The sequence below is a fragment of the Lepidochelys olivacea genome, assembly GCF_965140295.1.
Source record: "Lepidochelys olivacea isolate rLepOli2 genome assembly, chromosome: 3".
Taxonomy (NCBI): Eukaryota; Metazoa; Chordata; order Testudines; family Cheloniidae; genus Lepidochelys; species Lepidochelys olivacea.
In genome coordinates this window covers 172313245-172340565 of record NC_140413.1, presented here as the reverse complement: position 1 = coordinate 172340565, position 27321 = coordinate 172313245, and positions in this window count along the sequence as shown.

The window sequence follows — 27321 nt, the reverse complement described above, 5'->3', positions numbered from 1 at the left end:
ATGTTATTACTCTAAGAAAAGAGCAGTACTACATAAAAGGCATTTTTAAAATGCTAACAAAAGTTCATTTTGACTTCTGCCTCTACCTGAACAAAAAGAATGTAGTGAAAATTATAAAACAAATTTCCTATATGGTTTTAATGTTAATCATATTCTTCTCCATGTGCATTATTTTCAACTGTAAGTTGATGGTGAAACCTTGGAAAACTCTGTGTCTTTAAAAGGTTACCTGGTGTAGCTGAAAAGGATAAAACAATCATTGTCACTGGCCTTACCCTTATTATTTTACTTTGTTTTTCCCCAATTAATAGTTTGTGTTGTTTATGGCCAAATAAAATAGTTAAATCCTCAGGATAAGGAACTTGTCTTATTTGTTTACAATGAGCTAAGTTCTAAATGAAGAATAAAAAACAGACCATCCCACTTAAGTGACTAATCTAATTGCCTTCTATGACGAGATAACTGGCTCTGTGGATGAGAGGAAAGCAGTGGACATGTTGTTCCTTGACTTTAGCAAAGCTTTTGACACGGTCTCCCACAGTACTCTTGCCAGCAAGTTAAAGAAGTATGGGCTGGATGAATGGACTATAAGGTGGATAGAAAGTTGGCTAGATTGTCGGGCTCAATGGGTAGTGATCAATGGCTCCATGTCTAGTTGGCAGCTGGTATCAAGCGGAGTGCCCCAAGGGTTGGTTCTTGGGCTGGTTTTGTTCAATATCTTCATAAATGATCTGGAGGATGGCGTGGATTGCACCCTCAGCAAGTTTGCAGATGACACTAAACTGGGAGGAGAGGTAGACATGCTGGAGGGTAGGGATAGGATACAGAGGGACCTGGACAAATTAGAGGATTGGGCCAAAAGAAATCTGATGAGGTTCAACAAGGACAAGTGCAGAGTCCTGCACTTAGGATGGAAGAATCCCCTGCACCACTACAGACTAGGGACCGAATGGCTCTGCAGCAGTTCTGCAGAAAAGGACCTTGGGGTTACAGTGGACGAGAAGCTGGATATGAGTCAACAGTGTACCCTTGTTGCCAAGAAGGCCAATGGCATTTTGGGATGTATACGTAGAGGCATTGCCAGCAGATCGAGGGACGTGATCGTTCCCCTCTATTCGACATTGGTGAGGCCTCATCTGGAGTACTGTGTCCAGTTTTGGGCCCCACACTACAAGAAGGATGTGGAAAAATTGGAAAGAGTCCAGCGGAGGGCAACAAAAATGATTAGGGGACTGGAACACATGACTTATGAGGAGAGGCTGAGGGAACTGGGATTGTTTAGTCTGCAGAAGAGAAGAATGAGGGGGGATTTGATAGCTGCTTTCAACTACCTGAAAGGGGGTTCCAAAGAGGATGGATCTAGACTGTTCTCAGTGGTATCAGATGACAGAACAAGGAGTAATGTTCTCAAGTTGCAGTGGGGGAGGTTTAGGTTGGATATTAGGAAAAACTTTTTTCACTAGGAGGGTGGTGAAGGACTGGAATGCATTACCTAGGGAGGTGGTGGAATCTCCTTCCTTAGATATTTTTAAGGTCAGGCTTGACAAAGCCCTGGCTGGGACAATTTAGTTGGGGATTGCTTCTGCTTTGAGGAGGGGGTTGGACTAGATGACCTCCTGAGGTCCCTTCCAACCCTGATATTCTATTATTCTAAGTAGTACCTTACCCCTTCAGTAGTCCCACTGATGTTAGTACCACCATGGGGACATCAGCTGATGTTCCCCATACCTAGGCTGAACAAGCATGCCAGGAAGGAGTAATCGGTATCAACGTGTTTTAATGCTGCTCACCTAAGGTCAAATGCTGGATTCACTGAAGTCAATGGCAAAATGCCAGATTTCAATCTAGAGGAGTTGTTCAAGGAGTAAGGTACTACACGACATAAGTGAGGGCATGAAAATTAGGCTCTTGGACCTAGAGGGAGCAAATATTCAGTTACTCAGTCTATCAGGTTGCACTTGAGTGATGGTAACATTTTTTGGAGAAGAATATGGGGGAGGGAAGTTTGACACCTGATAAAAGTACATAAATAACTGGGGGGCATCAAGTTTTGCTCATTAACAATTAACTGGCAAGATGTGAAGAAAAAGCAGCAGCAATGCAGGAAAATATTCAGATGGAGAGGGGCCTCAACCGAACTTCCTTTCTTGTGGACAGAATTTTGGTTCCAGGATGAGCTTTTGTCATGTTAGAAGAATTCCCCACGGAATTTATAAAAAAAAGTTATCGAATGGCATTCCTCAGCAATGGCTGAAAACATTTCAATAACACTATTGCAAGTGGGAATGTATGGGAGGATTACTTACCAAATAGTGTGTGTTTATGAGGGTAGTGGGAACAGGATATGAAAGGTGAGCTGTACCATAGTCACAGTTAAAAAAAAAGAAAAGTGTGGCATCCTGGCCCTGCTAAAGTCAGGGACCAAAACTCCTATGGACTACACCTGAGTCAAGATTTCACCCACATTATTTATAATAGTGGTTCAAAATCCTAAGTGGTACTAAGCCTAAGTTCCAGATGTATTTTCTTTCTTTTTGTTTTTAATAAAATTTACCTTTTTTAAGAACCTAATTGGTTTTTTGTATCTTAAATGGTCTGTGCATATGTTTTTCAATTAGCTGGTGGTAACAGCTGGGTTTCTCTTTTGTTTGTTTTCTTCTCGGCTTCCCCGAGGGAGGGACGGAAAAGCCGAGGGGCCTCAGGGAAAACTTCCCAAGAGAGTTTTCCCCGGATTTGCAAGAGGCAGTTTTTCACTTGGGTGGTGGCAGCGTTTACCAAACCAAGGTCAGAGAAAAGCTGTAACCTTGGGGTTTTAATACAAGCCTGGAGTGGCCAGGATTAACTTTTAAAATCTTTGCAGGCCCCCACCTTCTGCACTCAAAATGCCGGAGTGGGGAATCAGCCTTGGTGTGGTGGCAGAGGGGTGAGATCATTTTGAACGAGAAGCAGAGACCTCAGGATTTTAAAAGGACACATTTTTCCTTTTGGCTGCTTGAAAACCTGGGTCTCTCTCTCTCTCTCTTCTTTTCTTTGCTGCCTGTGGGGGAACAGGCAAGCAGAGGGTTCAGCCTGAGAAGCCAGGGAGTCCAACAAGCAGTTTATTTTTTTTTCTTTTCTAGCTTCATGGCAACAAAATAGTTAGGCTAGCATAGGGCAGCCTGTTCACGAGGTTGAGTTCAGGCACTGAAACCTTAGAAAAAACAGTCTTCCCAAAGCAGCACACTACGGAGAAGATAGACCCAGATCAAGCCCAGACATCCAGCTCTATGATGGAAATGAAGGGAGCAGATGGGGGAATGGGGACTTCCCAGGAGGCAAGGGTCAGCCCACCCCAACCTAGATCCTGATGCCAAGCTGGAGGGATGCCCTTAACCCAGACCGAGTTCTGACTGTGGAAGAGAGGGCTTTCTTCTTACAGATGATGCGCTTGGAAGCGGAGGACAAAAGAGAAGTGAAGTGCTTAGAGTTGGAAGTGGAGGAGAGGAGACAGGTGAAGCGCTTGGAGGTGGAAGAGGAAAGAGAGGTGAAGCGCTTGGAGGCAGAGTTAGAGCTGAAGTGCTTAGAGCTGGAAAGGGCTAAGCTGGGTCCACCAGGTAAACCGAACAGTCCTTCTCCAGATACTGCTCCCCATTCCAAGAAATTCCCCACATACAAGGTAGGCGATGATACAGAGGCCTTCTTAGAAAATTTTGAAAGGGCCTGCCTTGGGCACAACATCCCTACAGAGCAGTATATGGTGGAGCTGAGGCCACAACTCAGTGGACCCTTAGCAGAGGTGGTAGCTGAAATGCCTAAGGAACACATGAACGAGTACAAACTTTTTCCACTAAAGGCCAGAATTGGAATGGGGCTAACACCCGAACCTTCTCGTTGGCAGTTCAGAGCCCTAAGGTGGAAACCAGATGTGGAATTTTCCCAACACGCCTACCACACTGGAAAAAATTGGGATGTCTGGGTATCAGGAGCAAACGTTAAATCTCGGGAAGATCTGTCTCTCCTAATGCAAATGGAGCAGTTCTTAGAGGCTGTTCCTAAGGAAATAGAAAGGTACATCCTAGGCAGGAAGCCCAAAACTGTAAACGAGGCGGGGGAGATCGGAACCAAATGGGTGGAGGTGGCGGAGAAGAAGAAAGCTAGGAGCAGCTGGTGTGGATACCAGAAGGGGCAACCCAAGATGACAGCCCACCATCGGGGTCAACCCAAGGCCCCACCTCTCAAGGAGGAACCCTCCACTCAGCCAGGGAGACCCCAGATGCCCTCTCGTCCCACCCCCCACTCTCCGACCACCCACCTCGCCCCAGTTCACAGTCATCTTGGCAATGCTTTGGTGTACCTATGCAGAGTTCCTGGCAGGACCAAACCCTTATTTGGTGCTATTTCTTGAGATACGTGTATCTAGTTAAGGAGACTGAAATGTCCTTCAAGAAAATGAGACTGCAAGGTTTTGGAAATACTTTGGAGTGTTGCATTCATATGTACTCTTCTTTGTGTTTTCTCTTCTTTTGCAGGACAGCCATCAGAGGGATGGGAACAGAAGTTGTCCAGACTCAGGAAAGAGCAGCCAGGATCAATATGTTTTCATGTCGATCACTTACGTTGGACCCACTGAAGTCACTAGCAAAACTTCTATTAACAACAACAGGACCAGATTTGTCATCTTAACAGCAGCCACCATCCCCATTGTGGACCAGATAGTCAAGTGCTCACACCCATGACTGGGGCCAGATTTTTAAAAAAGCCACTTCCATAAGGACCAGATTTTCAGAAGTGCTCAGCACACAACAGCCCCTATAGCACTGGTGGGCAACCTGCGACCTGTAGGCCGCATGTGGTCCATCAGGGTAATCTGATTGCAGTCTGCGAGACATTTTGCTGACACTGACTGTCTGCAGGCACGCCCCCCCCCCCGCATCTCCCAGTGGCCATGGTTCACCGTTCCTGGCCAATGGGAGCTGCGGGACGCAGTGGCCAGCACGTCCCTGCAGACCACCACTTCTAGCAGCTTCCATTGGCCAGGAACGGTGAACTGTGGCCACTGGGAGATGTGGGGAGGCGTGCCTGCGGAGGGTCAACATCAGCAAAATGTCTTGCGGCCCACAATCAGCTTACTCTGATGGGCCGTCTGTGGCCCACGGGCCACAGGTTGCCCATCACTGCCCTATAGTTACACTTATGACCAGATTTTCAAAAGAACTCGCCACTAAGTGTGTTGAACTCTCTTGTAAACTTGGCCACTTAAGTCAATAAATGGGAGTGGAGATAAATCTGGCTAGAGGAGAGAGAGAGAGAGAGAAGAGGGGACCTGGTGAAAAACAATGGGAGGGAGATATCTGGTGAATACCAACAAGTAGTAATGGTAGGGGACTTGTATATATTACAGCCTCCCCAAATCATACCAGAGAACCCTTGTCTATACCATGTAGCTTTTCTTTCTATGTTGTGATGGACTTCAATATAGGAGACATATGCTGGAGGTTTCAAGCAGCCAGTAGTGAAATGATCATTAGTTCCTAAAAGTTATAGGTGATAATTTTCTAAAATGAAAAGGTATTGCACCCAACATGAGAAATATTTTGAACCTCATTATGATGGATAAATGTGTATTATTCATTAAACTGGAAGCTGGTGGTTGCCTAGGGACTAGTGATCATGCCCTCATTACATTCAATATGAGCAGTCCCACCCAGTAATATTTACTTACACACACACACAATTCTCCAAAAAACCCCGTCCTAATTCAGTGACAAAAGTAAAGGCAGCAATCGGGGTCGGGGGGGACTAAATAAATGGCAAAAGGAGTACTAGGACAGCAATCAATATAAATTAGAAGTTATGAAGAGTAGAAAATTGATAAGGGAAACTTAAAGACATGTAGGAAAAATCCATGGCTTGTATGGCTGAGGACAATAAGAAGGATTTTTTGCTTTTTGTATTTTTTTAAGTATATTCAGAACAAAAACAACCTTAGCAATGGTATATCCCCACTGCTAGATGGAAACAGTAATATTGTTAATAATGATACAGAGAAGTTCAAATAATATTGCTCTTCTCTATTTGGAATGAATCAGACTGTTGTTCTTTTCTCACATGAATATGATGAAGTACTTTCCAGTCCATTAGTAACGAAGAAGGATGTTAGGCAGCCAATCTATTAGAGATAAATATTTTTAAAACAGAAAGCTCCAGTTAACTTGCACTCAAGAGAACCAAAAAAAAAATTAGCTGAGGAAATCTCTGGCCCAATTATACTAATTTTTTAATACATCATGGAATATTGGGGAAATTTCAGAAGACAGGAAGAGTGCTAATGTTGTGCCTATATTCAAAAACGTGCAAGCCGGTAATCTGGGTAACTCTAGGCTGGTTCGCCTGGCATCATCTCATGAATAATAGTAGTAAAGCTGATACAGGATTCAACTGGTATAGAATTAATAGGACAAGAATATAATTAATGATTCTCAATATGGTTTTATGGAAAATAAATCTTGGCAAAAAAAGCAGATTTCATTCTTTGATGAGATTACAAGTTTGGTTGATAAAAGGTTGCTGTAGGATACTGGATGCCTTTCTTGAAAATATGCTTTAGTCAACACAAGTTATACTTTAGTGAAACACAAGTTATTGGGATCAGTATAGGGGTGAAAATTAATAGCTTGTAGGAAGTCAGAGTAGATGATCTAATGTTTCCTTCTGGACTTAATTATATAAATTGAACATTACACCTTAGCCCTGGTCTACACTGAGGGTGTGTGGGGGGGTCGACCTAAGATACGCAACTTCAGCTATGCAAATAGCGTAGCTGAAGTCAGCGTATCTTAGGTCAACCTACCTGGCCGCTGCCACTCCCCCACTGACTCCGCTTCTGCCTCTCACGAGCTGGAGTTCCGGAGTCGACGGGGATTGTGTTTGGGGATCAATTTATCACTTCTAGATGAGACACGATAAATTGATCTCCAATAGATCGATCACCACCTGCCGATCCTAATCAGGCCTAAAGGAGGAGTAACTTCTCTAAACTCAATAGGAGCGGAGAATCAAGCCCTGCATATATAGAAAGTATCAATTTACAGACTGTGGTTCTGACTTTCAGCAACTGCTTCCTATTTTGAGAGTTCAAGTTTGCACCAGAAATTACAGGCCCTGATAATCAAGTATCTAAATGCCTAAGTGCTATGATTTTCACTGACAGTTAATTGTGCTAAGAGGAAGCTGGTGGTGTCCCCATTAAAATAATATAGTCCTATGCACACAAGTGCTTTGGAGTCACACTGTATTTATAATAGGAATCACTTCACACACTAAACCTTCCTCAGCAGTGGGACATCTGTAACTATCTACACACTGCACAACATGGGTTTAATTAAAAGGGAAAGTGTAGAGTAAGTTCTTCACTTGAAAGTACAGGAGAATTGTATGTAGCAAAACCTCAGCTGGGATTTGGCTTAGGCATTTTATTCATGTGAAACATGAGAGGGGATCTTTTACAACCACAACTGGTCCGGAGCTAGAGTTTTACCTCTCATCCAAAGGGCAAAGATGAGCTAAGTATAAAATTTTCATCTCATTTCTTCACTTCTGTGGATTTAGCTCAGACACTTAAAAGTTGTCTAAGCACCATTTATGTGGCTTAATCTATACTGTAGTCTGAACCTTTCTCAAAGTTGTGCTCTGAGGGAAAACAGTGCACAATGTTTTGCTTCCAAAAATATACTACTTACGGTTACCCAGAAAGAAGAGAGCCATTTTCAGTTACACAAGTCTTTATTGAAAAAAGGTCCTGCTGACATAGGAGCAACACTCATTGATGGTATTTTACTTTCTGTATTGTTTCAGATTATATACAGTATTGCAAACTGGTTTCAGAATGGGAGGGAACAATGATAGCATGACAGAGGCTCTTAAATTCATTGCGCTCTGAATATGAGCAGCTACCACAGTTGTGGTGGAGTCAGTAACCTTTTGGAAAGTTTCAGAGAAGAATGAAAAACAGACAGTTTGCAAAACCAGGGTTCTCCATTCCTCAGTTTGAGCAGAATCACAGAGCAGAAATTCCTTGGACACATTAAAATACCATTTCCATTGTCTTTGCTTTTAAGATCAGACCATTTTACTATGATTTAAATGGCCAAAGTTCTTCCCTATATACAGAGTCTAGCGAGTTTCATCACATAAAAACAAACAAATGGAGCTGATAAAGAGAAAAATAGTTATGCTGATCTTAATTTTAAACTATTGAATGCTGAAGTTCTATTGTTTTTAACCATGTTTGAGCATTACTTTTTCAGGATCTTTACATTTAAAATATTGCCCTTTTAAGTGAACTTCAGAGATCAAAGATGACACCCCACATATCCAAGAGGGTCATTATTATATTAATGAAGGTTAAAATTGTTGATCTACACTGTTGTTGGCTACTTTGGTCTCCAATTTTGCAGCAACCGATTGTTTTGTATCTGGTGATAGGTCAAAGGTCAGGCTAAACTCTAACCATGTGGAGCCTAACGATAGCTAAGGGAGAGTCATGAATGATGTAAAAATAGAACTAACGATACAGGCTTTAATCACAAGTGACAAATTACATTTTTGATGTGTCAAGTTCAATATTAATTATTTTCAGCTGCTCTGCTTTTTCTTTTGTCTTTAAGGAAGCTGCAGCAATCTGCTGACATGTATGAAAAAGTTCAGGTGCAAAATGATTTTAGTTCAGTTTGCACATTTACAGGAAACCATCTACTACTCTTGGAACATTTAATTCTATGGCCTGTGGAAATATAAATCAAGGCATGATCTTGCTCTTTTGCTAATTTTAGAATGTGCTGATTCTTTTAGTAGAATCACGGATTATAGACTGGTATGAGAAGAGACCGGCTTAGCATTTGTGCATCTCAATCAGGTAGTGTTTTCAAGTCAACGGAGCAAGACACAGCACACCCCAGTTTTAAAGCAAAATTAAATCTACTTCATGTGTAGTCTGGAATGTCTAACTAAATAGCTCACTGCCATAAACCAACAACCTTAAAGAAACCTCCAGCTCTTTTCCTGAAGGCTACATAAATGCCATTAGATGGTTTTTACGTTCAGTCAATATCAACATAACTTGATTTGAAACAGTGACCTTAGGCTCTTAAGGAATATGGTGTTATAAGACCATTAACAAACCTTCAAGTCAACAGACCCCCCTCCCCCTTACATTAAAAAGAGAAAATTCAAACAATTTTACCAATTAACTTACCTACTGCATATGCTGAGGTTTCAAAAATATGTTTTATTGATATAGAACATACATATGCCTTTATGTAGAAATTATTAGGGGGGGAAATGGGATATTTTTAGAATCATAAAATATCTATATGCAGAAATTCCTTTAGAAAGGTGTAGAAAAATGGCACTGAAGTTGAAGACACAATCAAGTGACTACCCACCTTGACAGATCCAGATATAACAGACTGACTTCACCAGCATCAGTCCCCACAACACCCCAAAATGTAGTAGATGACAGATTACATAAAATAGTAGTATTTTAAATCTATCTATGGACCATCCCTGATGAACCAGTAACCATAGCATCTAGACCATTCAGGTTATAAACAGAATTTTTAAAACAATATATTAATCCTAAGTTTTTCTTTCCATGGCCAGGTTGTAATGAATACATGAAGTCTGAATTACAAATTAAATCTTTGAGGGTAATGAGTCAGATTGGGCAAATACTACAAAGAGAACGGCATGTTTTCATTTGAATTAACACTTCAACTAGACAACATTTGCAACCTCTTTTACTCACTCTCCACAAGCATTCGTATGAGTGAGTTTTTGTTCACAAGGATTAGAAAGAGAAAGTCAATACTCGTGCTAATGGTGTTTGCATTACAATTTGTACTCTGTATGTTCAGATGGTCATCTTGAAAGGTCCGAAAGCAAGAATAAAACTACACAACTTGGGTGACAAACTGAAAATAGCAAACACCTGAAGCATACATCTCAACAATTTATTTATGAGTAATTCACTTGCATAAAATATTTGTTGAATGGTTTTGAATAACAAATATTTTTAAAAGGAAATAGTTTCATAAATACTTCAGAAACATAGAAAGGACCTAAATTCATGAGTTACTTTTTTTATATGAATAGTTCAGTCTAGTAATAAATTGTCAAATAGTTAAGTGTTCCATCCTAACAGAACTTTACTTACCAACTTATTAATGTACTAAATAGACAGGAGCTATAAAATATTATATTGTTTATAATGCACTGATATGATATGTAACTGGAACATTGAGATTTACTCTAAAGCCATTGATCTTCTGCAAGTGTGATTTCCAAAAAAGATGATGGTCATTGACTGTAATCTTCACATGTAAGGACTTCTGTGTGGTAACATTCTACATAAAAATATCTGAATGTCAGAGTTTACTGCATGGTCATTGGAGAGCTATGGTGAAAAGCAAAATAACAATAATAATAATAATAACAATAATAATAATCAAAGCAATCAATAAAATTATGCAAGAGAGTTTAAAATTCTGACTGTAAAATGAATATGGATGTAATTAATTAGAAGTAGCTCATGTTTATGGCACTGAGACACTACAAGCCTATAAAATTGCCTACAGCATGTTAAAGGAACAATAAAAATAGTCAGTCCTGGAAACAAAGGTTATAAAAATAATGGAAGTGAGAACTGATTCAAGAGAATGAAAAGAGTAAAGTACAGTCATTACCCTAGCATATAATGAGAAACTCATAACATTGTGCTCATTGAGTTACTGCATATTCCTGTAGATCCGTGAAGAATCCAAATGTAACAACATTATAATGTATAAATTCCTTCTGCACCTGTCTCCAAAGGCAATCAACGTGAATCATCTTTTTTATTAAATTAACATTATTAAAATTCACGAAGAGTTCACTTGGAATTATAAAATGGCTATAAATGAGGCATCATGCTTTGTTGCATAAATGTGTACATGTTTCCAGGGAGTGACCTTTGGACTGACCTGTCAGAGGTATATCTAAGCCATTATTCTCTGACAGGCCTTTATTGAGGGAGAAAAATCTTCATAATAGCACAGAAGAATTTACTAGTCTGACATCTAGTTTAGCAGATTAATCTTGAATGTTCTTTGATCATGCTTGGTAACCATGTGCAGCAAGTCAAACCAATCAACAATAATTAATTAGCAGAACAATGAAGAGCAGAGGTTACTTAATTATGAATGGCACACTGATTACAAATTATTAGTCTACAGATGAAAGACTAGATCCGTGTGGAAACATTTGCAAAAATGGCATATATCAGCATTGAGCCACTATCCTGAAGCTTATCTAAAGTGAATGGGAACCATGAAAGAAACCGTGAGGCCATCAGAAACCTTCATCTGAAAATCTGCATGGAAAATTGCCTTTGAGATTGTCACACACCAAGGTCCTGGTCCTACAGAGGGATCTATGTAGGCAGGCCCATACGCCAGTGCAGAATCCAGAAAAAAATGATGTGCCTCTTTGTAGAGTTGACCAAAACATGTAAATGATAAGAATAACCCTGTTGAGATGGTTTTATATTCTTTAATATATTAAAATAATGGTACAGTTCTACTCTCACTACTAGAACTATGCCACAGACATTTAGGGCCAGGTCTTCAGCTGGTGTTGCCTTACTGCAGAGCTATGTTGATTTGCACCAAGATTCTGGCTTTAGACCCTCTAGTGCTCTAACATTTAATTTCCAACGTCTTTTGTTACCTAATGCAAGGATAGAACTTTTTTTGGAAAGTTAACTTGTCCTATAAACTCAGTCTGGCAGTGTTATCCAGCTCCACCTTTGTAACTGTAAACCAGGGCTATGTTCCTACCTGTGTAATATTATTAAGAATGACTAAGCCTTAATTATTCTGGGAAATGAGGTGGATATAAAGCAGAGTTACGTGTTTTAGGGAATTTTATTTTAATAGAAAGTGTCTAAGGAAGTTACAGACATGTGCTGACTTAAAACTCTATCACTTAAATAATTGCATGATTATATACTAGGAAATTGTTTGATGCAAAAATACTCTTTAATATCTACACACAGTTCCTTGTGATTTTTCTAGTTTGGAATTGTCTTTTTATAACTAAATTTAAGCAGATATTCTGAAAAGGTCAAGGCCATGATTTTTAAAAGCATTTTTTTTTCTTATAACTTCTCATCACTGATGAATAACTCCTGATCATTCTGAAGCCAAAGCCGAAAAAGCAATAATAAGACAAACATCTTTGGGGAAGATATTTCTGCTGGTAGATGTCTCTTTAATTTATCAGAAAAAGGCATAATGAGATATAACGGTTGGAAGCTGAAGCTAGACAAAATTCTGGCTAGAAAAAAATGCACACAATTTTGACAGTAATGGTCATTTATCATTGGACCACCTTACCTAGGGATGTGGTGGATTCTCCAACACGTCTATTCTTTAAATCAAGACTGGACCTCTTTCTAAAACATATGCTGTAACCACAACAGAAGTTATGGGCTTGGTGCAGAAATTACTGGGTGAGGTTCTTTGGCTTGTGATATGCAGGACGTCAGTCTGTGTGATCATAACAGTCCCTTCTGGATTTAAAATCTATGAATCTTTGATCTTATTTGAAAGCCATTTTTGGAGCTATGCTATCATTAGTTACTACTGTTTTTGTGCATTTTTGTGTTAACATCTGTGCACATATTACTTATGAAATTTATGCTATTTATTGGAATATCTAAAATATTTAAGGTAAAATATTTTTCCAGTTATAAATTATTTTTAGTTTCTTTTCATTTGTGGGTTCATGCAGGAATAGCACATTAATAATTTTTGTTGTACCTCATGCCAGCTTTTGTCTCCCATATTAAAAAAAAGTACCCTTACTGCTGCTGGATGGTAGCAGTATTGGGAGTGTTTAATCTTTTCCCCAATACAAGACACAACACTAAATTTCAGTGTGATCGTATGTATGTATGTATATTTACCTACTATCATTTACTGATGCAATCCATCTGAATCAGGTGCTTAGCTGAATCTTTATGCTGATTCGCCCCAGCTGAGTTTCTGTCCTATGTTTGTCACAGAGCAACAAATCGGTGATACAATATATTCAAAAACACAAAAAACCATTCAGAGTCACAATCAGATAATGTACACGGGCAACTGGAAACCATGGTGCCAAGGTTCCCTCTGACACAGGGAAACCCAGCGACTCTCAATTAATCTGCCCCAGTTCCCAACTGATACAAGTAGATGAGTAAAAAGGAGGCAGATGACCCACAAAGCAAGAGACATCTGGCAGGCTCCAAGTGACCAAGGACAGGCCCCAAAGAGATAGGTCTTGCAACATGTCCTGCATGGTAAAGAACTCCAGTAGGCCCAAGAGCCCCTGACTGTGAACACCCTGTCTAATCTTCAACAAACCTAAGGATTGAAACAAGACTACCATGGGCGGTCTTAACCGCAGAGCAAAACTGAGCTTGCTTGTTTTTGTAGAAAAGCTTCCACAATGCTTCTCCTCACCCCCCTCACCCCCTGTTTCTGACATTCATGGGAAAGCTGAATAGAATGGCTGAAGTTTTAAAATGCAGATGTAGCCCTTGATATGCTCTAATTGGTTTTGGTATTTTAAAAAAAGTGTGAAATGGCTGAGATATTTAATTTTATCTGAAAGTAAAGTTGTAGATGTGGCCTCCACTTCCACATTTGTCTTGGTTTTTCTATAGCAATAAATACCATTCTAAGGACCTAGGGGGGATGTACCATGTACATCAATGGAACCTGTTATTGTGATAAAAAGAATTAGATGGATCAATCCCTCTTCCTCAGTGGGAAGATGGGAGGAGAATCCAATGGAACTAGAGAATGAAAGAGTGCTGCCCTCAAGGCCATCATTTATCTTTTTTATTAACTGCAGAAATGCTTCTATGGGGCCTCCACAGCATTTGGGTTTTATAGTGTGGAAAGGGGTGGACTATCTTTAAAAGAGGGAAGAAGGAGGATCTGGGGAACCACAGGTCAGTCAGCCTCACCTCAGTCCCTGGAAAAATCATGGAGCAGGTCCTCAAGCGATCAATTTTGAAGCACTTCGCGGAGAGGAAAGTGATCAGGAAGAGTCAGCATGGATTCACCAAGGGTAAGTCATGCCGGACTAACCTAATTGTCTTCTATGATGAGATAACTGTCTCTGTGGATGAGGGGAAAGCAGTGGACGTGTTATTCCTTGACTTTAGCAAAGCTTTTGATATGATCTCCCACAGTATTCTTGCCAGCAAGTTAAAGAAGTATGGGCTGGATGAATGGACTATAAGGTGGATAGAAAGTTGGCTAGATCATCGGGCTCAATGGGTAGTGATCAATGGCTCCATGTCTAGTTGGCAGCCAGTATCAAGCGGAGTGCCCCAAAGCTCAGTCCTGGGGCCGTTTTTATTCAATATCTTCATAAATGATCTGGAGTATGGTGTGAATTGCACCCTCAGCAAGTTTGCAGATGACACTAAACTGGGAGGAGTGGTAGATACGCTGGAGGGTAGGGATAGGATACAGAGGGACCTAGACAAATTAGAGGACTGGGCCAAAAGAAATCTGATGAGGTTCAACAAGGACAAGTGCAGAATCCTGCACTTAGGACGGAAGAATCCCATGCACCGCTACAGACTAGGGACCGAGTGACTAGGCAGCAGTTCTGCAGAAAAGGACCTATGGGTTACAGTGGATGAGAAGCTGGATATGAATCAACAGTGTGCCCTTGTTGCCAAGAAGTCCAATGGCATTTTGGGATGTATAAGTAGGAGCATTGCCAGCAGATCGAGGGACTTGATCATTCCCCTCTATTCGGCATTGGTGAGGCCTCATCTGGAGTACTGTGTCCAGTTTTGGGCCCCACACTACAAGAAGGATGTGGAAAAGTTGGAAAGTGTCCAGCAGAGGGCAACAAAAATTATTAGGGTGCTGGAGAACATGACTCATGAGGCAAGGCTGAGGGAACTGGGATTATTTAGTCTGCAGAAGAGAAGAATGAGGGGGGATTTGAAAGCTGCTTTCAACTACCTGAAAGGGGGTTCCAAAGAAGATGGATCTAGACTGTTCTCAGTGGTACCAGATGACAGAACAAGGAGTAATGGTCTCAAGTTGCAGTGGGGGAGGTTTAGGTTGGATATTAGGAAAAAGAATCATATCACTAGGAGGGTGGTGAAACACTGGAATGTGTTACTTAGGGAGGTGGTGGAATCTCCTTCCTTAGAGGAAGGTCAGGTCAGGTTTTTAAGGTCAGGTTTGACAAAGCCCTGGCCGGGATGATTTAGTTGGGGATTGGTCCTGCTTTGAGCAGGGTGTTGGATTAGATGACCTCCTGAGGTCCCTTCCAACCCTGATATTCTATGATTCTATGATACTTAGGCAGGTGTTCTTTATGGAATCATTGCTTCCCAAATCACATGGGCTAGATGGAGGTTCACTGGGTTTAGGAACCAAGCAGGAGGCCACATTCATGAGATGGAAAACCCTATCTTGATCACTTTATTTCTATCTGACCAACTTGGTCTAATTCCTAAACTGCCTACCAGCATAGTACTAAGTCCCACAATGGATGCAGTCATAGAAAACTCTCTGCACATGGAAGTTCAGAGTTTCCTGTCTGTTAAATGGGAGTAGCCCGTGTAGAGGCCTATTGCACCCTTTGTATTTAAGGTATTACCTTTGATGGTTTAGGCCCTAAAGGTGCTTTAACACCATTCATTTTAATGGGTTACATAATTAATGTGCACGGTGTCACCATCCAGGCCTAACATGCGATTTGATGAAGTTAATATAAATATATAACATTTAAATTGCAAAGTTCAGCCTTGCTACTTCCACCTGATAATAAAATGCAACAGAGGCATGGGTGAGGTGAGTGAAGTATAACAAATTCAGCATGAACTACAAGTGTACACACTGTAAGAAAAGTTACTGGGCCTGGCAACCTGCATGTGATATTTCCTTGGTTTTGCTGGAACATTTGATGTTCCTTCAATAAAGTTTTTTGTATTTATTTTTCTATATAGTTGATTTAACCTAGATTGGCTCAGACTTTTAGGTTCTGAGCATGGTCTCATCCATGTGATTACAGAAATAAATAAAGTTTCTCAAAGAAACTAAAAATGACATTTTTCTTTGCATAAATTCATAACTCATTTATAATAATAGCTGCTGAAATTCCATTTTTTAAATATCCTGGTAATTAAACATTATAAACACTTCTTAGGTCTTCTTTCTTTTGTATTTTAAGTAACATTTCAATTCAAATAATAAAAATTCTATACATCTGCAACCATGGCATTTTACTCTTAAGTTATCGCTTTGTTTCTGGGAATACTAAATTCATAGTTTGGCCAAACTTTTAAAACTTGGTTGCCTACATTTAGACATTTCAATCCATATTTAAAACACCCAACTAGGAGAGACCTTTACTATAAGGCTTTAATTAAACGGTATCATGAGATTGCTGATAAACAGGCCTCATAAGAAATGTTTAGCTAGTATGCGCAGCACAAGGAATTAAGTTTTCCCTTGCCTTTGAAATTAACAACATTTTAGTCCAAAATAAGAATAAATTGAGAAGTCCAATGAACACAATAGAGAGAGGAAAGAACAAATTTACAGTACAGCAGTTGTAAATGATAGTATTTCTGCTGCATGGACTGACTATTGGATAATTACTCTATTAGCTTAAAAAACATGAGAATACCAGGAAATGTAGACATGCACAAAATATCCAAAGGAATAAAGTTATTTAAGCTTTGCCAAACCTCAGAAAGATTTCTTGTGTTGGATAAACCTTCAGGTCAATGCTGACTTTCTTGTGCTTCTTCTCTTTCTGTTTCTTTTCCCCTTTTCTAACGCAGAACAGAATGCTAATGTAGGTGAAAGTCTTTGTAATCTGGCTTGTCGACCACTTACTTCATGAATACTCTTAAAATAAGCCTGATGCTCGTCTTTGGGACCTAATTTCACTTTTAGTTATGGTAGTTCTGAGTGCATATATTTTATAGCTGCTTAAGGAGCATTTTTCCTTCTATGCATGTGGAGGTTCAAGTTCATACCTTTGACATGAGTGCAGATGCTCATTCATCTGATGAAATAAGACCATTCACACAATCCACAATATGCAGCAAATTTTTAGCCAGGCTGAGTCTAAGTTTCCTTTATTGCATGTGAAATTTATGCACACTAAAAAACCACAGCCCATTTTTGCATCTGCAGCTACATTTTGAGTGCAGATCTTAGTAGTTACCATTTATCCACATAACAGCAACAGCAGCCAAAAAACCCATTCATTCCTTTGGAAGCTCACAACAAGGACTACATTTTCAGAAGTGACTCATGGTATTGGTTGCCTCAATATTTGGTTCTCAACTTGAAACACTTTAATGGGGTCTGATTGTAACACTGTGGATGCTCAGCACTTTTTGAAAATCAGATCCCTTTATAGTGACTCAAGATGGGCACCCAAAAATTGAGGTACCGAAATGTACTAGTCACTTCTGCAAATGTAGGTCAAGGTATTTAAACAGGCAAAAAAAAAATAATAATAAGTTTTTAAGCCTTTATTTTGGGATACATAAATCGTTTCAATTGCTTGGTTTTAACGCGTGCTTCTCAAGCCTCCGAGGGAAGCAAGGTTTATAACAAAGATAGCAGTTTTCTTTTTTCTAGATGCCATATTATATAGAATCTCAGTTCTCTGAAACTTCACAATTGCAACCTCCCTTCCATAAACTACAAGAGTTACCCAATCAAATCTCAGAGTAGCAGCCGTGTATTCGCAAAAAGAAAAGGCATATTTGTGGCACCTTAGAGACTAACCAATTTATTTGAGCATATCATGAAGTGAGCTGTAGCTCACGAAAGCTTATGCTCAAATAAATTGGTTAGTCTCTAAGGTGCCAATCAAATCTGTAGGTGCCAATCAAATCTGCTGCTACTTCATGCTCACCTGAGTCATACAAAGGCCTTGACAGCCAGCCATTCTAGCAGTTTTCAAAGGAAAGTCACCAGAGCTGTAAGAAGAACCACTGTAGTAGCTACAGAAAGAGTTGTAGTTTCAGAGTGAGAAAACAGCTAGGGAGGCCATTAGGAAGGGCAAGGGTGAAAGAAGCAAGAGCCGTGAATATCTGTCTGGAGAAAGAGGGTCATTGGAAGAAAGGAACAGAGTAAATGGCAGGAAGATAACAGAACCAATGCAAAGGATGGACTCAGGATTCACATGTATGTCTTATATGAGTGGGGAATACGTCATAATGTAGTGTAAAGATTTTTATCAACATAGGATTGGCATGTTCACTTTAAAAGTGACAAAGCTACAGATATTCTTCTATGCTACATATGAATGCTTCTAGGATTTTTGTACCACACCATATATATATGTTAGTTTTACTATAACATGTGTGGCACCATCAGAAATATCTTAAAGAGTTTCAAAAATATTATTGGGAGTGTATCTTGTAACCCCTATGCTTATAGGTCAGGTATGTTAATTACACACATCCAAATGTTCAAAGCTCAATGGGAGTGAAAAGTTTAAAAACTAATAAATGTGTAATGCCTACAGAAATGATCTAAGATAGCTTTTCCTGATCTAAAATGTTTGTGTTAATGTGGATTGTCTTGGGTCCTGCTTCCAGGGCTGGAAGCATGTGATGGGTTCTACTGGGAAGCTGAGGTACTCCCCGCTTCATAATAGTATAAAAGTTCCCCTGTCTGTCTGGTCCTATAGGACTATCAGATTTTAGGACTATAGTATTTTTATGTATGGAAAAGCAATTTTTGGACCAGGACTGAATAACGACCATCCTTGATCTCAGCTAAGGTAAGTGCTGGGAGGTGAGAATTCCACATTTGGGGAGGAAACATTTCTCTGTAGATTGATTTAAAAATCAAAGCCTCCTCTCCAGAAACACATATAATTGTTCAAGGCTGCAGAGGGATTAGTGGGCAGGTGATGCAGATGTGGACATGTTATAAGTTTCACTTACATGACAAACTTATCACATGGACATTACCTCCACATATAACACCACAGGACTAAAAAAATCTATCCCTGGATTCTATCCAAAAAACCTTGAGATTTGCCTTCATGATTTGTGATTTCACAGAAGCCCTTGAACTCATTCATATATATATATATATGAATACACACTGAAAGTTCATAAAATCGAGGCACATAAGACAACATACTATCTGATTTCTTCATGGAAAAGAATTGTGTGGCTGACCTTGGTCTTTGGTGTTAGGCAGGAAAGAGTTTTTTGGCACACACATGAATCCCTGCTGAGTTCAAAAGGGAAACCCACAGTACAGTATGTTCAGGTGCCTCAGGCTTCTCACTGGAGAGAACAGAGATATTCTAGAATAGACCCTTTAATCTGAACAAGCAGTCAAATGAAATCATTTCATTTTGTGTGAAACTGTCCTTGTGAAAGAGACTCTGAAATGGATAGCAATCTTAGGTGCAATTTTCCATTGCATATGTTTTTCAAAGATAAACATCTGATCAGAACTGTTTGCTATTAGTAAGTGAAAATAAGAACCAGAGCTAATACTGTATCTGCCAGCAGCTCCCAGACCATTAACTATTGTTTATTTCTCCTCATGTTCAGACATCAGACTGGAGTGATGGAAGATATAGTCATTAATTTGGGAGCCATTTCAAGATGTTCCCATAAACACTGAATCAAGATATTGGCAAGCTGCCTGAGAAAACTTGCTGCCAAGATTTTTTTTTTTTTTTGAGTAGTGACATTTAAATGCTGGTGTTATTTCTGCTTTCTAGTCCCTGCAATAGACCAAAAGCAGATAGATCATCACAAAGCTTTTACAGAACTTGCTTTCAGGTTTTTATTCTTAGCTCTGCAACAACAGATGTTTCTTGCCTTTCTGTTACAACAAAAACTTTTAAAACTTTCATCATAAAACATTAAGTGCTCTGTTTCTGACTTCTATCACAAAGACAGGGTAGTCTAAGGGGCGGGGGGGAATCTGTTTTTCTTCACCCTACAGAAGCCTATTAAAGTGACAGGTGAGCTGTCAAAAACAATTAGACTGAAATGAGTTGTAAGACTTCACAGAAATACTTCTATCCTTTCTGACAAAATTAAGTTTAAAGAATATATTCCGCTTAAACAACAACAACAAAACCACAGATGATCCAGTTCCCATTACCCACCTCCACACCTTTAGAAAGACAAAAGTATAAGGGCCAATCAATAGCTAGACCAATAATAGATAACATAATTAATGTAAATGATGTTAAAATACTGTAACTATGAATGGACTGAAAGAGAAATCAAAAATGTCTTACCTGTAATTAGATTGTGCAATTGATTAAGTAGAAGTGTTTTAATTTAAGTTACAGGGCTTAAAATTCTGGCATGGAAGAATTATAAAAGTCACATATCATGGGTCAAATCCTCAGCTAAGCAGTGAAATCCAGCACCAAACAGAACCATGCTGATTTACACTAGCTGAGGAGCTGACTCCTAGCCTGTAATCTTTACTGACATGGAAATTGCATAGAGTTTGCATGATAAATGGAAATGCTAGATATCTAACAATTATGCTGCATGGTCCTGTGGTTACTCGGTAATGACACTTAGTGGGTCTAAAGCTGTTACCATGTGATATGCATCATGGAATAGAAGATGGAGGTAATCAAGAGTAAGACTCTGTAAACATTCCAAAAGAACCAAATTAGGCAAAGTAATTGAAATTTATAAACTTAAAAAGTAATTTTACTGAAGGGAAAATAAGTACTGCCAATATTTCAACTATTATGGTGCTTTTGTCAAGGATAACATCCTTCTTTTCTTTTTTTTTTTCAGGCCAGTGAGAGAAATAGAAGTTTTCATCCAGTTCCCCCAGTGGGAAGCAGTCCCAACTCCTGAATCTGAGCTCAAACTTCTGTACCACCTAAAAACAATATCATCTGCTGCTTTTTAGCAAAAAGAATGAATTACAGAACTGGCTTCAAATGAAATGGACTTAACAGTACACAACAAAGGGCCTTGGGTAACTCAATGTTAGTGACTCTAAATTTCAACCAATTTAATATTTCTCTACGAAACACTGATTTACAAATAAAATGTGAAAAAACACAAGTAGTACTGACTGCCATGCTGGTGTGTGTTCTTTTGAATAAGATGTACCACAGCCCAATTCAAAAGGGACCAAATAAATTATATTTTATAAAACGGTCAACCGTGGTTGGACTTCCTTCATAAAACCATCATAACATAGTCAGTATCTTTCTGGATCAATTAAAAAAAAAGAGATTTCAAGTACAGATCTCTGTTATACTTTTTTTTTTTAATTGAAGATTATGATCCAACAATAACACCACCATTCTGTAGTATATCAGTACAATTCAGGAAGGCTCCTGGAATCAACCAAGTCCTCTCCCTTTATCCTTTCAGGCTCCCATATCAATTGTTCAAAAAGACTTCAAAGAACGTTCAAGGAACTCTGGCTGGATTAACTGTTTAGAGTACATCCAGGTGGATTGTAAACGCTACTGAGTAAACACATGGATGTTAAACTAGACGATGTTGTTAGTCTGCTAGTGAGGGTGAAAAGTAGTTGGCCAGGCCGGTAGCTATTCTTTCACTTATACCACCCTAATTTCCTGTTGGTCTGGTGAGTACGTTCTACGTTTTGTAAACTATTTTGGCATGTCTGAGAACCAACCAGTACATTGCTTCAGCTCCAGTTTTAAATAACTTTTTCTTTTTTAATTTCTACAAAGTATGTGTTGCTTAAGAACATAAGAACATAAGAATGGCCACACTGCGTCAGACCAGCCCAGTATCCTGTCTACCGACAGTGGCCAATGCGAGGTGCCCCAGAGGGAGTGAACATAACAGGTAATGATCAAGTGATCTCTCTCCTGCCATCCATTCCCTCCCTCTGACAAACAGGGGCTAGGGACACCATTCCTTACCCATCCTGGCTAATAGCCATTAATGGACTTAACTTCCATGAATTAATCCAGTTCTCTTTTAAACCCTGGATTTCACAACCTCCTCAGGCAAGGAGTTCCACAGGTTGACTGTGTGCTGAGTGAAGAAGAATTTCCTTTTATTTGTTTAAAACCTGCTACCCATTAATTTAATTTGGTGGCCCCTAGTTCTTATATTATGGGAACAAGTAAATAACTTTTCCTTATTCACTTTCTCCACACCACTCATGATTTTATATATCCCCCGTTAGTCTCCTCTTTTCCAAGCTAAAAAGTCCTAGCCTCTTTAATCTCCCCTCATATAGGACCCATTCCAAACCCCTAAACATTTTAGTTTCCCTTTTCTGAACCTTTTCTAATGCCAGTATATCTTTTTTGAGATGAGGGGACCACATCTGTACGCAGTATTCAAGGTGTGGGCATACCATGGATTTATATAAGGGCAATAAGATATTCTCCGTCTTATTCTCTATCCCTTTTTTAATGATTCCTAACATCGCATTTGCTTTTTTGACTGCCGCTGCACACTGCGTGGACATCTTCAGAGAACTATCCATGATGACTCCAAGATCTTTCTCCTGATTAGTTGTAGCTAAATTAGCCCCCATCATATTGTATGTATAGTTGGGGTTATTTTTTCCAATGTGCATTACTTTATATTTATCCACATTAAATTTCATTTGCCATTTTGTTCCCCAATCATTTAGTTTTGTGAGATCTTTTTGAAGTTCTTCACAGTCTGCTTTGGTCTTAACTACCTTGAGCAGTTTTGTATCATCTGCAAACTTTGACACCTCACTGTTTACTCCTTTCTCCAGATCATTTATGAATAAGTTGAATAGGATATGTCCTAGGACCGACCCTTGGGGAACACCACTAGTTACCCCTCTCCATTCTGAAACTTTACCATTTATTCCCACCCTTTGTTCCCTGTCTTTTAACCAGTTCTCAATCCATGAAAGGATCTTCCCTCTTATCCCATGACAACTTAATTTACATAAGAGCCTTTGGTGAGGGACCTGGTCAAAGGCTTTCTGGAAATCTAAGTACACTATGTCCCCTGGCTTTTCTTATTACATTTTTACATTTAATTTGTCAGTGTTTATGCTCCTTTCTATTTACCTCACTAGGATTTGACTTCCACTTTTTAAAAGATGCCTTTTTATCTCTCACTGTTTCTTTTACATAGTTGTTAAGCCACAGTGACTCTTTTTTAGTTCTTTTACTGTGTTTTTTAATTTGGGGTATACATTTAAGTTGAGCCTCTATTATGGTGTCTTTGAAAAGTGTTCATGCAGCTTGCAGGGATTTCACTCTAGTCACTGTACCTTTTAACTTCTGTTTAACTAGCCTCCTCATTTTTGCATAGTTCCCCTTTCTGAAATTAAATTCCACAGTATTGGGCTGTTGAGGTGTTCTTCCCACCACAGGAATATTAAATGTTATGATATTATGATCACTATTTCCAAGCTGTCCTGTTATAGTTACCTCTTGGACCAGATCCTGCGCTCCACTCAGGACTAAATCGAGATTTGCCTCTCCCCTTGTGGGTTCCTGTACCAACTGCTCTGAGAAGCAGTCATTTAAAGTATCAAGAAATTTTGTCTCTGCATTTTGTCCTGAGGTGACATGTACCCAGTCAATATGGGGATAATTGAAATCCCCCACTATTATTGAGTTTTTCATTTTGATAGCCTCTCTAATCTCCCTTAGCATTTCATCGTCACTATCACTGTCCTGGTCAGGTGCTCGATAATAGATCCCTACTGTTATATTCTTATTAGAACAGGGAATTACTATCCATAGAGATTCTATGGAACGTGTGGATTCATTTAAGATTTTTATTTCATTTGATTCAACATTTTCTTTCACATATAGTGACTCTCCCCCTTCCCGCCCCCCTTCCCCGCACGACCTGTTCTGTCCTTCCGATATACTTTGTACCCCAGAATGATTGTGTCCCATTGATTGTCCTCACTCCACCAGGTTTCTGTGATGCCTTTTATGTCAATATCCTCCTTTAACACGAGGCACTCTAGTTCACCCATCTTATTATTTTGACTTCTAGCATTTGTGTACAAGAACTTTAAAAACTTGTCACTGTTTATTTGTCTGCCCTTTTCTGATGTCTCAGATTCTTTATATGAATAGGAACAAATTTCACTGATGTGCATAGAAGGCAGATAACACGTTCTTGTGAAGTAGCTGAATGTGCTCATAGGGATATGTCCAACAGCATGATTTGAACTCAGAACATTGAGAGAAAAACAGCCAGACAGTAGTCCTGTGTATGTGTGAGTGACCTGAACTAACTTAGCGAAACTTATACTTATTGCCAGCCAACTAGAGCCAGCTACAGCCAAAAATAAAATACTTTCTGAGAGTACTACATACCATGTCCAAGTAGTTTATCATTCACCATTATATCCTCCAGGCCAACAGTGAGGATTGTGGCAAGTGAAGATAGCTCTTGTGTCTAGCAAGTACTGACAAAATAAGTGCTATGTAAATATCAGGATACTTGTTGCTGGTGAGATCCAACCCTTGACATGCTCAACCTGCACATAAACTCAGAGGTGTCTGAACTTTCGCTTATTGCCCCGTTGAGAGTGCTATAAAAAAACCCCGATCTTTGCCATATACATAACATAGATGCAACATGCTATACCCAGTTCTGTTACCTGATTATGTATGAGGAATGAGTGCTATTGATATACTAGCAGGAAGACCTTTTGACACAGTACAAGTTGATTTCAATCATACTGTAATCAATTACACCAGTAAGTGGCTAAAAATAACTTTTACTACCCAGCTTACTTCCATAACTGTACTATCAAGTTCTTGGTAATAATTCTCAGTCATAACTGAATTACAAGTGCAATAGTCTCTCACAAAGGGCCATAGACCACATCTGTAGGATAAAAAGAATTTCTGAAGCACAGATAGTAAACACAGACATTTTTCCATTCATTATCCTCTGGCCAATGGGAAATAGAATGTGTTAAGCAAGTTCTGAAAAACTGTTTATAGGGCAAACGGCTGACTAGAAGGAATGCCCTGGAAATCATTTGCCACAGAGTTTTTGCATAACTACAAAGCAACCTGACTTGTAGCTACCCAGATATCTCCCACAGAATTGTCACATGCAGACAAGTTAACAATTGATGATCTACAAAAAGTTGTTTGATAAAAATGGAACATGATTCAACCCAGCAGACTGTATGAGACAGTTTAAATAAAGCAAAATAAAGTCAAACAGTATGAAGATGCACATTTCTTTCCAAGTATCTAGAACTGCAATGAAGTTCTCTTGCAAACCCAGATTTATTTTTTTAATGGCCACCAATTTTGGATGCCCTAATTGAAGTAAAGGGACTTTAACCCATCATATTTTTATGTAGAAAATACCTTTAATTGGCCCATGTCTGAATCATGCTCCTTCCAGCCCCCAAGCAGGTGTAATTTTGGGGGAGGAAGAGAAAACATTTCCCTGACAGATTTTTATTTTCAAATGGTGGTTGTTTAAACTGCTTAGGATTTGGAATATTAGACTATGTCCAAGGAAGCTGGATTAATGGGCAAGTGATGCAGTCATAGGAATGCAAACAATTGCACAAACAAATTATAAAATTTATTCTTTTTGAATGCCAGTGCAATTTTTCACTTGTAGAGCACTTCCATAACTAACATCACACACTAAAATGTAATGGAAGTGCTATCAAAAACCTAAAACAGACAACATACAAAACAAAACATGAGAGGGAATTGAGATCAACAAGATTTTTTTGGACTTTTTTAAAAATCTGGATTAAAATAAATATATATATATATATATATATCTTAGGCAAAAAAGGAAAACTACTTTTTATTAGCCTTTTCTACTCAGTTAATTCATGGCCCTTTGTGTTTTTGTTCTCTGGCCTGTGTGTGCATTGATATATGTATATATCTGTATGTCTATATCTATGTCCACACATATGTACGTGTATATAGACACACACACACACTTAGAGACACAGACAGTAATATCATCATTGATAGTGAGTGAATTATAATATGTATGCCTCCCATTTTGCTGAAAAAATTGTGTTGTTTCCACTTGTTCTTGCAGTGATCTGGCAACTCTTTTACCACATTAGCTGTGTCACACTTTAGCACAGATTTGATCTGTTCACAATTCCTTTATCCTCTCATTTTCATGTCATCTAAATCTCTATATTTTGTGTCCCATTTTTCAACTCTGCTTCCAAGGCAAGACTTAATACCTTTTTTAAAAAATCTTTTAAAAATATAATCAAAATGCTAATAAAAGTAAGTGCAAAGTCACTGATTTATAAAAGGCAGTCAACTGCTTGCAGCCTCAATTCACTGGATCTGCCTCCTTTTTCTCTCTTTTCTAGTTTAAATCAGAAAACAGAGAATAAGTTTGCCTCCAACGATAACTAATTTCAACTATGCAACCCATATTTTAAAACAATTTTATGTCCTAGACTCTGTCCAGACTCATTATTTTTCCCAATCAAGATGAAGTTTAGAAGCCAGTGACTAATCTGCTCCATCACAGATGGTCTTTGAACTCTTCATAGTTGGACATCATTCCTAAAAATGAGAGAAATAATTCCAAAAGCAAAAAGAGGCCGGATTTTCTATTGCTGGAAAAAATACATAAACTGTCACAAATTCCCAGGTGATAAATATAAGCTATACAGAGATGTGAAATTTCAAAAGTCTACAAAAAGTAACTGGAACTCTACCATTTCAACAATCAAAAGAAATAAATTAGTCAGCTGGATATATTTGTAAACTATGCGCTAAAAACATGTTGCAGAAATGGGAGAGATGTTAACATTTTTAAAAATAAGAAGTGCACCATGTATAAGGTTGTGACATGTTCTGAGACATTTGGTAAAGCACTAATATTAGGAAAATCCAGAAGATAGTCCAGACTGGGATTTTTCCTTAAAATTTCTGCAGAACTGTGGCAGCCGGATATTTATAATGGATGAACACTGTAGCTATTCTTGAGGAACTAAACCCCTAAAGGAAAGAAAAGATGAGAAACTAAGAAAAGTAAAGATGAGGTGTGGATGCACTGGCCAAATTAAAACGAATGGAAAACCTCAGCATTAGTCATGTAAATTTGGTTCTCACTAATGGTCAGGCATTTTAGTAGGCAGCTCCATGGGGCCTACAATGGCTAGGGATTATTGTCAAACCATGGCTAGTAACTTTATTTAGAGCCATATTGTCCCCTTCCACAGACCCAGTTATGCACTGGGACAAATCTCACTAGGAACAGATTTAGCTCAGAATTTTCTGCAAACTGTTCAT